Raw genomic sequence first — 14,138 nt, forward strand, 5'->3', positions numbered from 1 at the left:
GGGTGGCATGTGTTTTAATAATTAACATCCTTCAGATGCGTAGGAGTGTAATAATATTTACACTAGGTTGGCCAGCAGCCTGCGGAGGCGGGCTGGGGGCCCAAACACCACCCTCCCCCTGGAAAGCTTGACTGCGAGCAGGTGGGAAAGAAGGCAAATGGGTCCTGGCTGGCGAGTGTCTTGTCATCCTTCCCAGGAAACATTTCTGGGCCTCATTTCTAGCCACTCCCTTGACCCAGCAGGGAGCTTTGCTCTATGGGGCGCCAGGCTGGAACTCTGGAATACATCAAAACTGGCAGGATCAGGTCTCTGGGCTCCAGACCCCCCTCCACCACACAAGCAAGTTTCTGGCCTCCTCAGCCTGCCTGACCCCACCCCGGGAAGGGCTTGTTTAAGGGGGTAGTTTAGGAGGGAGGAAGGGGAGCTGCTTGGTTTTTCTTCATTCCTTTAAGGGAGGTAACATTTATCAGGAAATACACACATTAGAAAAAGTGCACTAATGAACACCCAAATACACAGTGAACGTTACCCACACAAGCAGCACACACACCAAAAAAGAGCATCAGCAGCCCCTCGTGAGCTCCCCCACAGCCACTCTCACCCCCACAATTAACCTCTCTTGACTTCTAGCCCAGTAGATGATTTTTGCCTATTTTGTTTGTTATGTTGATTTTTTTTTTTTTTTTTTTTTTTTTTTTTTTTTTTTTTTTTNTTTTTTGGTCTGCATGGCTTTACATCTTACATAAGGGGACCCAGACCGTACGTATTCTTATGTGCCTGATGCACACCTATGAGATTCATCCATGTGGTTAGGTTCATTTTAGTTTGTGCATTTTGTGTGGCCCATTGTATGAATACACCAATCCTTGATTATTAGAAGTCAGACATCGAACAGTCTGCTAGGATCAGAGCTATGCCAGGCCCTAAAGGAGAAATCTGCTCATCCTAATTATGCAACTGGGGGCAGAAGGTGACACGAATGAGAAGGGGAAGCAAGATGACAGGACAAGGCAGTTCTGTCCCCACCAATACCAGAACAGTGTGTTTGTCAATGTGACCCTGCGCCCAGCCTTTCTGAGCCTCCAGAGGTAGGGAAAGGCCCTACCAGCAAGTCCAGAAGCCAAGCAGAACCAGGGGCTTCAGAAATGGGCCATAAGCACTTTGGTGTCTCTACCAAGTCCCACTGGACACTAAGTGTGGCTGGCAGGCCAACTACATCAGAATCACCTGGGATGCTTGTTAAAATACAGCTTCCAAAAATAATGCCAGAACTATATTAGGAGTGGGGAGGTAAGTGAGCCGAGTCCTCATCTATCATAACAGGAAGACAATGGGTAATGTCTGATAAAACAAGAACTAGCTTATTATTTAGCAATAAGATAGTAACCATCAGATCAAACACATGATTAAAAGTGGTTGCCTGTAGGTAGCACACTAGGGATGAGGAGCACTGCTTTTTATTATAATCTCTGTCTACTATTGAATTTCTTAACCGTTTATGAGTGTTTCTAGTGGTCTTTTTAAAATTCACTGTTGTGTAAATATACGTGTATCTAGGTGCCACTACCGACCTATTACCTCAGTCCCCATGGGGCGGGGCCTGAGGATCCACTTTAACAAGTTTCCTAGGTGATTCTGATGAGTTCTCAAGTTCAAGAATTAGCTATCACTGTCCAGGCTCATTTTATAGGATGAGAAGGGAGACAAAGTGACTTGCCCAAGGTCACCCACTTTATTAATGGCAGGGCCAGGAATAGAAAACAGGTCTCCTGGTCCCAGGCCTCTTATTTTTCTCTCCATCATGGCTTTCACCTTGGAGGGTGTCCATCCCAGCAGGCCTGGCCCTCGGGGACCTGCAGGGTGAGCTGGGGTCCCGGTTCAGATGAAGGAAGCTAGGGTGTCATTGCACAGGGCAGAGGAGTGACTCCTGTCACAGGCCCAGAGCCCTCAAGCAGGCAGAATATTTCTAGCCGCTGCATGTTGACAGTGCCCTGGATTTGTGCAGATCCATTGCAGAATCCGGCACGTGCAAAAATGCAGCTGCTCCTGTGGCTCTGCCAGCAGCAACATCTTTGAGGTTTGTTTTCTCAGGATGGGAATGAGTCTGCCCTGAGCCATCCATAGCCCAGTGAACATTCAGACATTTAGTGTTGCCTGAGCTGCTCCAGGCACTGTTCTAAGGGCTGGGGGAAAAGGGAGAGTTAACTCTGTCCTCGTGGGGCTCACAGTCTATTGAGAACAACAGATGCTGGTGATAGACCTGATTAATGTAATTGATGTGTGTACAAATGTGCTGTGGCCTTAGCGTGTCAAGTTGACAATGTGTACAAATGCTGTGGCCTTAGCGTGTCAAGTTGACAATGGCCATGCCCCATGACCCAGCAGTTCCCTCCTGGTTCTGTGGCCACGGGCTACTCACATGTGTAAGAACAACCCGTCAGGAGTCATATGCAAGAATGGGCGCTGCAACTTTGTTCCTACAAACAAAAATGGGGCACTACATGCATGACAAGGTGTATTCGCACAATGGAATATTACTCAACAGTGGAAGTGAATGAACTCTGGCCACACAAAGCAAGGATAAATCTCAAAAATAATGTTGAATGAATAAAGCACATCTCAGAGAACTTCATATCATATAATACCATTATGTAGTATTATATAATCATATAATACCATATCATATAATACCATATAATACCATTATTATAAAGCTCAAAACCAAGTAATGCATTGCTTAGATATGCATGTATCTATGTGATCATTTAATTTATTGTTTAAATAGGGATGTTTTTGAGAGCAAAAAGGAATGCAAATTCTGACATTTGGACTGCAAATTTAAGCTGACACTATCTACAGTAAATACATTACATATATGTAGGGTGTCCATATATGTGCACACTCTACATATATGTAATAACACACAAAAGCAAAGGGATGATAAACAGAAATCTGGATAGAGGTCACCTCCAGGTGGGGTGAGGGACCCCGGGGTGAGATAAGGAAGGACGTTGGGAGGACATAAGTGACTGGGGATGTTCTGTGTCTTGGTCTGGGAGGTGGGTCCATAGATGGCTATTAATAAAGTGTGGGAATTCTAAGGAGAAAGCTCTTCCAGGGAGTTAAAGGTTTTGAGGACAGGGTGACAGCTTCAACAGTTTACCAGATAAACAATGGGTCTGGTTGAGGGAACTCACTGAGCAAAGCCCTCTCCTGGCTGGTGGGCCCTTCTGAGAACGCTCTCTGCATTGCAAGTCTTAGTTCTGTGTGTGGCCAAAGAACTAAGGACTTTGTTCTCACCAACCCCTGGGCCCTGACCAGCTGAAGCCACATCCTTTTGGGAAAAAGCAGCCAACGGGATAGGGAGAGCTGACCAGGCCTGCACAAGACACTGACTTCAAGGTCCCCTGCCCACTTTTCAGATTGAGGTGTAACTTACAGGAAGAGCACAGATCTTAAGCATATGACTTGTGGATTTTTGCAAATTTATATACTGAAGCTACCATTTGGATCAACTATAGAACATCAGCATCCCAGAAATCTCCCTGATAGAAAAGACATTTTTTTCCTAAAATAGTCCTGATGATATAATGGGACCGTACAGTCTCTAGGTATATTTGCCAGAGCACCTGTGCCTGGGGCTTGAACTGACACAAGGTAGGATGGGGCTTCAGAGCCCCTTCCCCTGCCTCTTCACAGCTGCCTCAGAGCCTTAGGCAAGGACAGCAGGAGACAAGGGTCCCTCACCCTGCTGCCTGAGGGTCTTGGCTGTGTCCAGCCAGGCAATACAGACCTATTATCCCAGCTAAATCCAGTCATTATTCTAGGCCCTGGGCCCAGTCACTGCCACAGATCAGGTGACATTGATGCAATCATTGAGTAGGCAGCCTCAATCTATAGGACTCATCTGGCTTCCTGGGCCTGGGAGATAGGCCAGCTCCCCTCCACTCGGGCAATTTCGCTGTCTCCTGCAGCCACATGTATGCCACAGGTCCAGCACAGATCCTGTGGTGTTAACATTTTGTGTTCCCAATTATGTGAAAGGAGAAGAGGCCAAAGCTACTTACAGTTATTCTAAATGATGCTTCTCTTTGGCTTCGCAAATGCTTTACTCCCCTGTGGTCAGCAGTGTCTCGGCCTCAGAGATTTCACAGTAGAGGAAATGATATTGATGGAGCCAAGCCCTCCCTCCAGCCCACTGCAGAAGCCACCATGCCTCAGTTGGCCGCCTCTCTCCAGCCTGTCCTCACACATGGTCAGGACAGGACCTGACCAGGGAGGGCGTCAGGATTTTGGGTTTCAAAGAATTTCTTGCAGAACCATAGGCTGCATTCAGAGACTGAGTTGATAGTAAGTATCAGGCCGAGTTGGTGCTGATCAAGAACTTGGCTGTGAGATTGATCTCAAGGAGTCAGTGGTGGAGGACATGGTTCTGAAGGCAAACAGGCTGACCTTGAGTCCCATGTGCCACACCCTAGCCGAGTGCCTCAAGTGAGCTAATGAACCTCTCTGAGGGAGTTCCCTCATCTGTAAACGAATAAAAGATAAAAATTCCTACCTCGCAGGGTTGATAAAAGAATTCAGAGGCCAGGCACAGTGGCTCACACCTGTAGTCCCAGCACTGGGAGACCAAAGCGGGAGGATCGCTTGAGCCTAGGCATTCAAGACCAGCCTGAGTAACAGTGAGATCCCATCTTCTTTCTTTCTTTCTTTCTTCTTTTTTTTCTTCTTCTTTTTTTTTTTTTTTTTAAGATTGATTCTTGCCCTGTTGCCCAGGTTGGAGTGCAGTGGCGTGACATCAGCTCACTGCAACCTCTGCCTCCCAGGTTCAAGTGATTCTGCAGCCTCAGCCTCCTGAGCAGCTGGGACTATTGGTGCCTGCCACCATGCCTAGCTAATTTTTTGTATTTTAGTAGAGACAGGGTTTCACCGTGTTGATCTCGATCTCCTGACCTCATGATCCACCCACCTCAGCCTCCCAAAGTGCTGGGATTACAGGTGTGAGCCACTGTACCTGCCCTCTACTTTTTTTTTTTTTATTTAAAAAATAAAAAGTAAAGGAATACAGAGAGATTTGTAAAGTCCTTTACACAAGCCCCAGCACAGATTCTGTGTTTACTGTTTGCTGTTATCACTCAGGGGAGAGGATACAGGCATGGAAGAACCCCTCTGCTCTTGGGAGCCCTGTGGGGTTGAGGCCAAAAGGGAGCCAAGGTGTCAGGAGGTGGGGGGTGGGAGGCTGAGATGACTGGCCTGTGTCTCTGGCTGTCTGGTGTGGAGTGGTGGGTGGCAGGAGGCATGCATACCCAGGGCAAGTCTTCACCTTGCTGGCCTGGAACGAGTCCTGTAGCTGAGGCGGTCAGCCCATGTGCATTGAGCACCTGTCGTGCCAGGCACCGTTTGGGTGCTGAAGTTACGGCAGCAAAGAGCACAGAGCCCCTGGCTGCATGGACTAGGGAGAGGACATATGCCCATACTCACCTGGCATGGAGGACACCATGCCCAGCCAAAACTTACACGTACACGCTTTCCCTCGAACCTGAAATCTGAATTTAGACAGCAGAAGAAGAAAGTTAATGGTAGGAGTTGGGGTGTGTGTGTGTGTGTGTGTGTGTTTGTGTGCGCGCGCGCGCATGGGTGCAGGTACATAGGTGTCTCTTGGAGCAGCCGGTTCTGATTCACAGACCTGATAACCAGCAGCAGAAAATGAGTCCTCCCTGCTGATGTGGGTGTGATTCTGGAGAAAGTCCTGTGCTGCAGCTGAGTGGACCATGGTCAGGGAGTGGGGTGGAGGAGGGGCAGTCCTGGGGGACAGGATGCTGTGCACCCCACCCACCCACCATGGGAAGCCCCAAGATGGAGTTTACTGGGGCCTGGCTGCAGGAGGAGCAGCCAGTATCAAAGCTGCTAAGCTGCTGCACTCCTGCCTCCTGGACCACAGCACACAGGCCTCACTGGCTGTGAACAGGGAAAGATGGGTTACAGGTTCCAGCAGGCAGAGCTGTGCAGAGGGAGACTTCCAGGGTCAGGCAAAGGGCATCATCCCAGGCAGGAAGTGTTAGCCCTGATGTGGGGACACCTTCTAGGCCATCCTCATGTCCACTGAAACCCTCATGTCCATTGTGTGAGTGGCACACAGTGCATGACTGTTAGGGACATTCCCATTTGACAGGGTGACAAAGCAGAAGAGGTGAGTGCCTAACTTCAAGTTATACAGGGTGTGAGGAGTTAAGGCGTGAGCTGCACAGAGGCCATCATGATGAACCACTTAACATGACCTTGACCCCTAGTGAGAAGGACCTGTGTGGGCAAAGACGGGTCTGGAGCTCCCTCAACAGCTGGGGAGGGCCGTTTCCAGAGGGGGATCCGCAAGGTGCAGTAGCACATGCACTTGGGGGTTAGCAGGGAGGAGAATGTCCTTGGGAACTAGCCTAGTGGCCTTGTCTCATCTGGCCTGATCTGTAGAGGGCAGCTCCCAGAGGGAGACCTGAGGCAGAGATCACAAATAGTGCCATGTCTGATCAATTGATAGTGGCTCCCTGGGATGCCCTGTAGTCAAGGATTCTAGGGTCATGCCAGAAAGTCAGCTGTAATCAATTATTAATGTCTACCAAGGGTGTGGGAAAGGGGGATGGTCATGTGTGTCCCATATATTTGCTATCCTGGGCCAGTGCTTTCATGGGAAGAGGGTACAGGAATCTTACTCCATCAAAGTAGGGGGCACTTCCACAGTATCCTTGACAGCAGGTGTCCACTTCTGCTTGCAGAGGGGGCTGGAAACTCCTTCTCAAGGAAGTGGTGCCCAAATTAGTTCTTACCCTGTTACTGCTATTGTGTTCCAGTTGCAAATAACGTTTTGCAATTCATAAACAGAGTTAAACACCTACTCTGTGCTGGGCACGAGGGACCCACAGCTGACCAGTCAATTACCCTGATACTATCTGCAGATACTTGAACTTTGTAAACTTCAGTGAGACCCGTATTTTTTGGTGGGAGGGAGAGGCCGCTAAAGCCAGGGACAAAGAGTTCTCCAGAAGCAGGAAGAGCTAAGGCTCTGAACCTGGAGGTGGCTCCTTGGACCATGGGCATTTCCTGAAGACCAAGCTTCCATTTTCCTCTGGTGCCTTCCAGGCCAGTAGGCCCTGGATCAGTGCTTCTCAAACTTTAACATGCTTGCGAATCATCTGGGGATCTTGTTAGAATTGCACATTCTCGGCCAGGCGCAGTGGCTCACACCTGTAATCCCAGCACTTTGGGAGGCTGAGGCAGGCAGATCACCAGAGGTCAGGAGTTCGAGACCAGCCTGACCAACATGGAGAAACCCCGTCTCTACTAAAAAAGTACAAAATTAGCCTGGTCGCCTGGTGTGGTGGTGCATAGCAGCTACTTGGGAGGCTGATGCAGGAGAATCACTTGAACCCAGGAGGCAGAGGTTGCCATGAGCCAAGATCACACCATTGCACTCTAGTCTGGACAACAAGAGCGAAACTCCATCTCAAAAAAAAAAAAAAAAAAAATGCACATTCCTCTTCGGTAAGTATGGAGCAAGGCCAAGAATCTTCATTTCTATCCAGCTCCCAGGGGGTGATTTGGGCCACAAGATCACCCTGAGGAGCTATCCCCTCCCCAGCCCTTTTAGGCCAGAGGCTCCCAGCAGGAGATGGTAGGTAGAGAAACCACCTGGGTCCCACAGAGGGCTCTTGGGAGGTCTGACCAAGGCCTGAGTTTGGAGGCAGGGAGCAAACAAGACTCATGCTACCCAGAGCCAGAAATGGAAGGAGCCAGACCGTGGCACAGCTTTGCAGAATAAGCTGCCTGAGGGGAGGGCCTGGACCTGGGGCTGGGCCTGGGGCTGGGGCTGGTTGAGAATCTCTGCTCTAGGAGCTCCAGGGCCAACATAGAGTGCGGGCAGTGCTATGCTCTGAAGTGTAGGCTCTCTAGACTACACCCTCAAAATGATCATGACGTCAGTGGCAGCTAAAGATCTGTGTGATCCCACACTGGGCTAAGCACTCTATGGGTGGTCCCATCAGGGAAGGACCTTTGCCCCCATTTTACAGATAGCCTCTGGAAAACAGGCATAGTGTCCATCATTAGCAAATATTCAATACACTATGAGTTAATGAATGCATGGCTAAAAGTGCAGCTGAGTCCAGGCAGAGGGCATGAGGCCCAACCCAGAGACAGGCAGAGAAATAAAGTTCAAGTCCCAGGATTGGAGGCCGTTCTTCCTCACCTTCCCACCAGGCCCAAGCAGGGCATGATCTGAACAGGAGCCTGGGAACCTGTGGCCAGCCTTTACTTGTTGGAGAAGAGCAGCCCTTAAGCTCTACTGCTCCAGGTTGATGCTTCTCTAGTTTTACTAATTATTTTATTTAGTTTTGTTTTATTTTAAGATGGAGTCTCGCTCAGTTGCCAGGCTGGAGTGCAGTGGCGCAATCTCGGCTCACTGTAACCTCCGCCTCCCGGGTTCAAGCGATCCTTCTACCCCAGCCTCCCAAGTAGCTAGGACTACAGGCGCGTGCCACCACGCCCAGCTCATTTTTTTGTATTTTAGTAGAGACAGGGTTTCACCACGTTGAGCAGGACGGTCTCGATCTCCTGATCTCTGATCCGCCTGCCTCGGCCTCCCAAAGTGCCAGGATTACAGATGTGAGCCCCGGCCCCTAGTTCTTTTTTGAAAAAAACATTAGATACGTATGCTGCGCTGAGTGGTGGCGAAGCGGGCCTCCCTTCTCCAAATGGCCTTATCCACGGAGCTCTTCCCTTGTGCCGGGCTCTGTGCCAAGCACATCACATGCTGTATCCTGCGGCCAGGTTGCTGTGGTCCAGGGTCATACCCTGGTCCAAGGTCGCAGACCAAGGTGGGACTCTGATCCAGCAACCACGCCCCTGGCCCGGAGACCGCGCCCCCTGAGGCCCAGCCATGGCGGGGCGTTGAGCGGCCGAGTAGCCGAGCGCAGGCAGCGAGGGTGCTGCCAGTCGGGGAAGCAGCCAAGGCCGGAGGACGGAGGCTGTTCTTCCAAGGACACCCTCTGCCCGGTTGTGAGCAAAGGTCAGGGGAGCCCTGAATGGTTTGCGCAGGAGCTTCTCTGTGCGTTCCACATCATAGAACCCCAGAGCCTCAGAACCGGAGATCATCGTCCCCACCCCCATTTTACAGACGAAGACACTGAGAGCCGAGGAGGTGAAGCGACGTGGCCAAGGTCGGAGGGCTCATTCGTTGCAGGGCGGGGTTTGGAACCCGCGGTCTGCCTTCCTACCACGCGCCCTCCGCCCGCAGCCTTCTCCCCGCAGCCTTCTCCCCGCTGTGCGCCGCTGCGGCCACCATGGGGTCCCCTCGGCGCGCACCCTAAAGAGCCCGAACGCTCGGCTGAATTCGTGGGGACTCCGACCCGCGGCTGGCGGGGCGATCGCGGTTCCTGTGCTGCGTGCGCGCCCCGTGGAGCTGAGAGGAGCCCCGGGATCGGGGGCGCTGCACAGTCCTGGACCCTTCACCGCTCGCAGACCGGGCCGGGCCGCAGCTGGAGACCTCAACAATCCTGGGAGGCGTCCGGACCCCTTCAGGGTGCGTCCGGGAGGCGGGTCCCGCGGGGCGGGGCCCACCCGCCAGATGCCGCTTAACTTCGCTGGGGGCTGCCTCTGGGGGGCTCGGAGACGCGGAGGCTCAGACCGCAGCCTCTGGGTACTGAAAGCCCAGGCTCCCTGGGGTGGCCGGCGCTCCCGCCACCCCCGCTCCAGAGAGGCCCACTGCTTCTCCGCCCGGAGCTTAGTCTCCTGGTTCCTCTACAGTCCCTCACCCCGCAGGTCTCTGGGGACTTCTGATCACCTGTTCTTACCCTCCCCCTTCCCCCATACCTCCCGCCCTTCTCTCAGAAACAGTGATACAGTCACCGGATTGCTCTCCATCTCCTGTTGGTCTACACTACACACAACTCAATAATCCGCCCTTCCATCCGGGTGACAGAGACACGAATCATATAAGCCAGAGGTGGTCAAAGTACCAGTCCAAGAACAGCAGCATCAGCACCTTTGGGGAACTTGTTAAAAATGCGGATTTGGGGGCCACACCCCAGATCTACTGAACAGAAGCTCTGTAGAGCCCAGCAGGTAATTCTGATGCAAGCTAAAGTTTGGGAGCCACTGATCAAACATTCATTCATTCATTCATTCTTCACCTGGCCCACCCAGCATTGCCAGTGGGAGAGACACCCACAAAGCACCAGGCTGTGAGCCCACCACTGTCCACCCTGAGACACTGTCCATTAGCTTTCGGATGGCAGACAGAGGTGCTCCAGCTTGGTCCAGTACAGACTTGGGAATCGGGACCGGGTTCAGGGCAGCAAGTTAGCTAATGGCAGGCAAGGGTTCCCCTGGGATGAGGAGTGGGGAGAAGCTGCCTGGTTTGGCCCATGCTGCTGCACTCAAGGCAGCTACCTTTCAAAGCTGCAAGAACAGGAAATTGACCCTTCTCTGCCCCCAATAAGTGATGATGGAGTCTCTGGAAGGCCAGACAGATGGGGTCTTGCTCTTGGCAGCAGGGAGCTATCATGACTGAGTGGGTAACCAAGGGGCAGTGCTTTCTGCAGGTGAGGAAACTTACTCCTCTCTCCCAAAGTAAGGCTGCTATGGCTGTCTGCCTGGAAGGAAACCAAGGCAAAGAGATTCAATGTGGAAAAGGTCAAAGTTCTGAAAGGGAAGCTTTATAGGGTCCTTCTCATACGACAAAGGAACTAGGGGCAGCCACCTAAGCCAGATGGATCAGGCCAGTGGGGCTTAAGCACAGCCCAGAGCCTGGCTTTACTTGGCTGTATTCCTACAGGCAGGGGGCCAGAGACATCAGGATACACTGCATCTTCCTTCAGGTCAGAAAGGAGGGGATGGAGCCCCTCCTGGAGGGCTTCAGGTGAGCTTGAAACTGGAGTCCTCCCCACCCCGATCTGTGGTGTCGCATGGAACCTGATGTTGTCTGATGGCATTTTGGGTGTCCCACAACCCTGCCTGCTATGAAGTGACAGCTGATATTTATGCCCCGGCCCCACTCTGATCTCAGGGAGAATATCTTACTATAAATTGGCATGCCATAGCAAACAATTAAAAGAGACAAATAAACCTCAGTGCAATCTCAGGGTGCTTGGAAATGAGGAATTACAAGGTGGTGGCATGAAAAAATTATATAAAAATCTATTTTTACATCACAATAATGTGCTTTTATATGGGTTGTAATTTCTGGATGTGCAATAAAGTGGCTTTTACATCAGGCAGAATCAGAGTTTATAGGCAATTGGTGCTTTTATCTGGGAAAATATAGCTCACCCATCTTCACACCATCCATCCTGTAGGCAGCAGGCCTCATCTCCCCCAGCACCAGTGTTACTGAGGAAATAATTATGCAATTAAAATGTCAGTCCTCCAACCACCTACCAACCACCCTGTTGGCCGCTCCCTCCAGGATCTTCCAACCACATCTTCCAGTTTCTGTCATTGGCCTCTTCCCAAAGGTAGGACAAGCCATGGGTCCAGGACGGGGTGTCAGAGGTACCAGAGAGATGCTGGTCACTGTCTCCATTGGGCCAGGGAGGATCCTGGTGGGTTCAGAGAAAATACCTTAGGGCCAGCAAGCACTCCATCTTGCTGGAGATGGGTCCGCTACAGGCCAGGCTCTGTTCTGGGAGCCTGCAACCCTGTCCCAATTTTATGACAGTCATGATGCAGGCAGGGAGGCTAAAAGCTCTGGCAGAGGTCAATCCAGGGAGCTGAAGTGGGGTGGAGTGTGGCACTGTACTGGGGAGGCGGGCAGGTGAGACAGGGGAAGGTATGAAGACAAGTGTGTGGTAGAGGGGAGGTGCCAGTCCAGGTCATGTTTCTGATGGGGGCACTGAGACAGGCATATTACAGGACATGGTAGCTGTCCTCAGACACTACCAAATGTTAGTGCCAAAACTGTCCTTAAATATTAGGTAGTCTGGCCCATCATTTTATGTATTCCTTCAAAATATTGGACACTGTATCATCAGTCAGGGGTCCAGTAGTAAACAGATGACACATTCCATTCAATAAAGGAATATGCACAAAAGCGTAAGGGCAGAATTTAGGGAAATCAAGAGATGGCACAGTACCCAGGCCCAGCAAGAGAGAGCAGTGGTTACCACCAGAGGCCTGAAGTCACAGGGGGTGGACACAGCTAATGGCACCCTTTGAGAGGAGCTGTGTGAGGGTCACCAGGCAGGTGACCTGGCTGGCTGTCACCTGAAAAGTTGAGCAAAGAAGGCCTAAGTGAACGAGACACGTTTTGAGGGGAGTAAAGCCCTACTCTCCATACTGTGCCCTCGTCCCTTGCCCGTTCCTCTCTATAACCATCACCAGCCAGCAGCCAGAGACGGAGGGAGCCTGCTGGCACTGCCCAGGCCGATCTGCCTGCAGGACAGAGAGCAGGGTGGAGGGTCGATCTGGATGTGCAAACCGGAGGCTGCCAGCACAGGCGCAGATTGGGAATGATCGGAAAATCTGGTCATTTGGCAAAAATAGAACAGTACACCAATGGCTGTGATTTTTATGTCCCTATAGTGCAACTTTGTAGGCTTCCTCTTCGTGCATTTTTGGCTCACCACAACCTATACTCAGTGTCAGCTCTAACAGTCTTACATGACACTGTGCTCTGTTTCATGGCCAGGGAGCCTGCATGATATGGTGGAAGAGAATTCAATGAGGCTGTGTAGATGGGGTGGTGGCAAGTGAGACAGCAGTCCGGAGGCAAGCGGGGGCCACGCCCACCCTGAGGTCCCACGTGTCTCTTTTTGGCATGTGCCCCTCCCCCCAAATTCCTCACATGCTCTCACAAGGGGACAGGGTGGGACATCTATGGCAATATTTATTGAGGTGGTGGGAGATGGAGGACCCACTTTGGGGAGACTGGTTGGATCATATGCAACAGAAGCAAACCGTGGGGCTCAGCATCAGGAAGCAAACTGTGGTTCACACAGAACACGCAAGAGCTCACAGCAGTGCTAAGTAGAAAGAGGAAGAAAGAGAGTGAGAGATTTGTAATTCTGAGCCACTCAACTAGATTAAAAATAGCACACACAGGCAACAAACACAAGCACACACACACACACACCACTGTGCACTCTTACAAACCAAAACACTTTAGATTGGTTGGCTTTTGAAAGGAGAGGGAGAGGCGCGGAATGGCATTGAAAAAGGATAAACAACCCCCTAAATAAAAAGAGAGCCTAGACTCGACAGACAGAGCACACCTGGGCTCCCATCAAAGAAGCTGTACCGTGTGTGACCTTGGGCAGGCGTGTTACTGAGCTGTTTCATCCTGCAAACAGGAGGAAACAGTAATAAATAGATCCTGAGGCACGTCAATGTGACCTAGCCCGACCTGTCTGAGACGCTAATACACCGAGACCTGTTCCCAGGTGGGTCCACAGAGGCCTCTGCCCCAATAAGTGTAGGGCAAAGGGCAGCCTGGGCTGCTTGGAGGCGACCCTGCAGCAGCTGTTCATGTGTGGCCAACATATGCGAGACATCCAGAGCTCTGACAAAGCCCCACCATCCAAAAACATGTCTCATTGCCAGCATCAGGGATTCCTTTCTTTGAGCTAAAGCCTCTGCTGCACAAAAATGCAAAATACACACACACTCCCCCCCAACCTCATGGACTCATTTTGTTGTTAGCGATCATTAAGTTTCAGCCATTAGTTCTCAAGTTGGTTTGAATTTGTGGGTAGGATTAGTTCCCTATCATCTGAAAAGCTGAGAAAAGAAAACCTAAGGGAATGAGACCCATGTCTGGGGAGAAAGAGAAAGAGAGAAAGTGTGTGTGCGTGTTTGTGTAGGGGAGCTACTCAGGGTGGGTAGGAGGCTAGGGGCCTGGGATCCCCAGGGAAGGCCCTGGGTTTGAAAAGGGCTCCAGATGAAGCCAGGAGAGCTGAAGACAAGCATGTGAGTTTGCCAGGAGCTGCCCAGGGGTCCCGAAGTGTCAGCCCACCCCTCTGCTCCTCACCCAGGTAGGGGCAGGGCTGGAGCTGCAGCATCACGGGGAATTTCAGGCCTGGAGGTGGTCTTCCCACTTGTCACTCCTGCTTCTTCTCGGCCTTCTTGCCTAGGTGGCACACATTCCGTAAAGCTCA

The 14,138-nt window shown here is 51.3% G+C and overlaps 1 protein-coding gene across 1 annotated transcript in view; it reads left to right on the forward strand.

Annotated features, from left to right (window-relative positions):
- Positions 1-13,837, forward strand: part of SND1 (staphylococcal nuclease and tudor domain containing 1) — a 459,246-nt gene extending 445,409 nt beyond the window's left edge. The window contains exon 25 of the transcript XR_005203511.1: positions 13,824-13,837. The gene's annotated coding sequence lies outside the window, so the exon portion shown is untranslated. The remainder of the gene's footprint in view (positions 1-13,823) is intronic.
- The last annotated feature ends 301 nt before the right edge of the window (positions 13,838-14,138 follow it).

The sequence above is a fragment of the Cebus imitator genome, unplaced genomic scaffold, assembly GCF_001604975.1.
Source record: "Cebus imitator isolate Cc_AM_T3 unplaced genomic scaffold, Cebus_imitator-1.0 Scaffold219, whole genome shotgun sequence".
In the NCBI taxonomy this organism is placed as follows: domain Eukaryota; kingdom Metazoa; phylum Chordata; class Mammalia; order Primates; family Cebidae; genus Cebus; species Cebus imitator.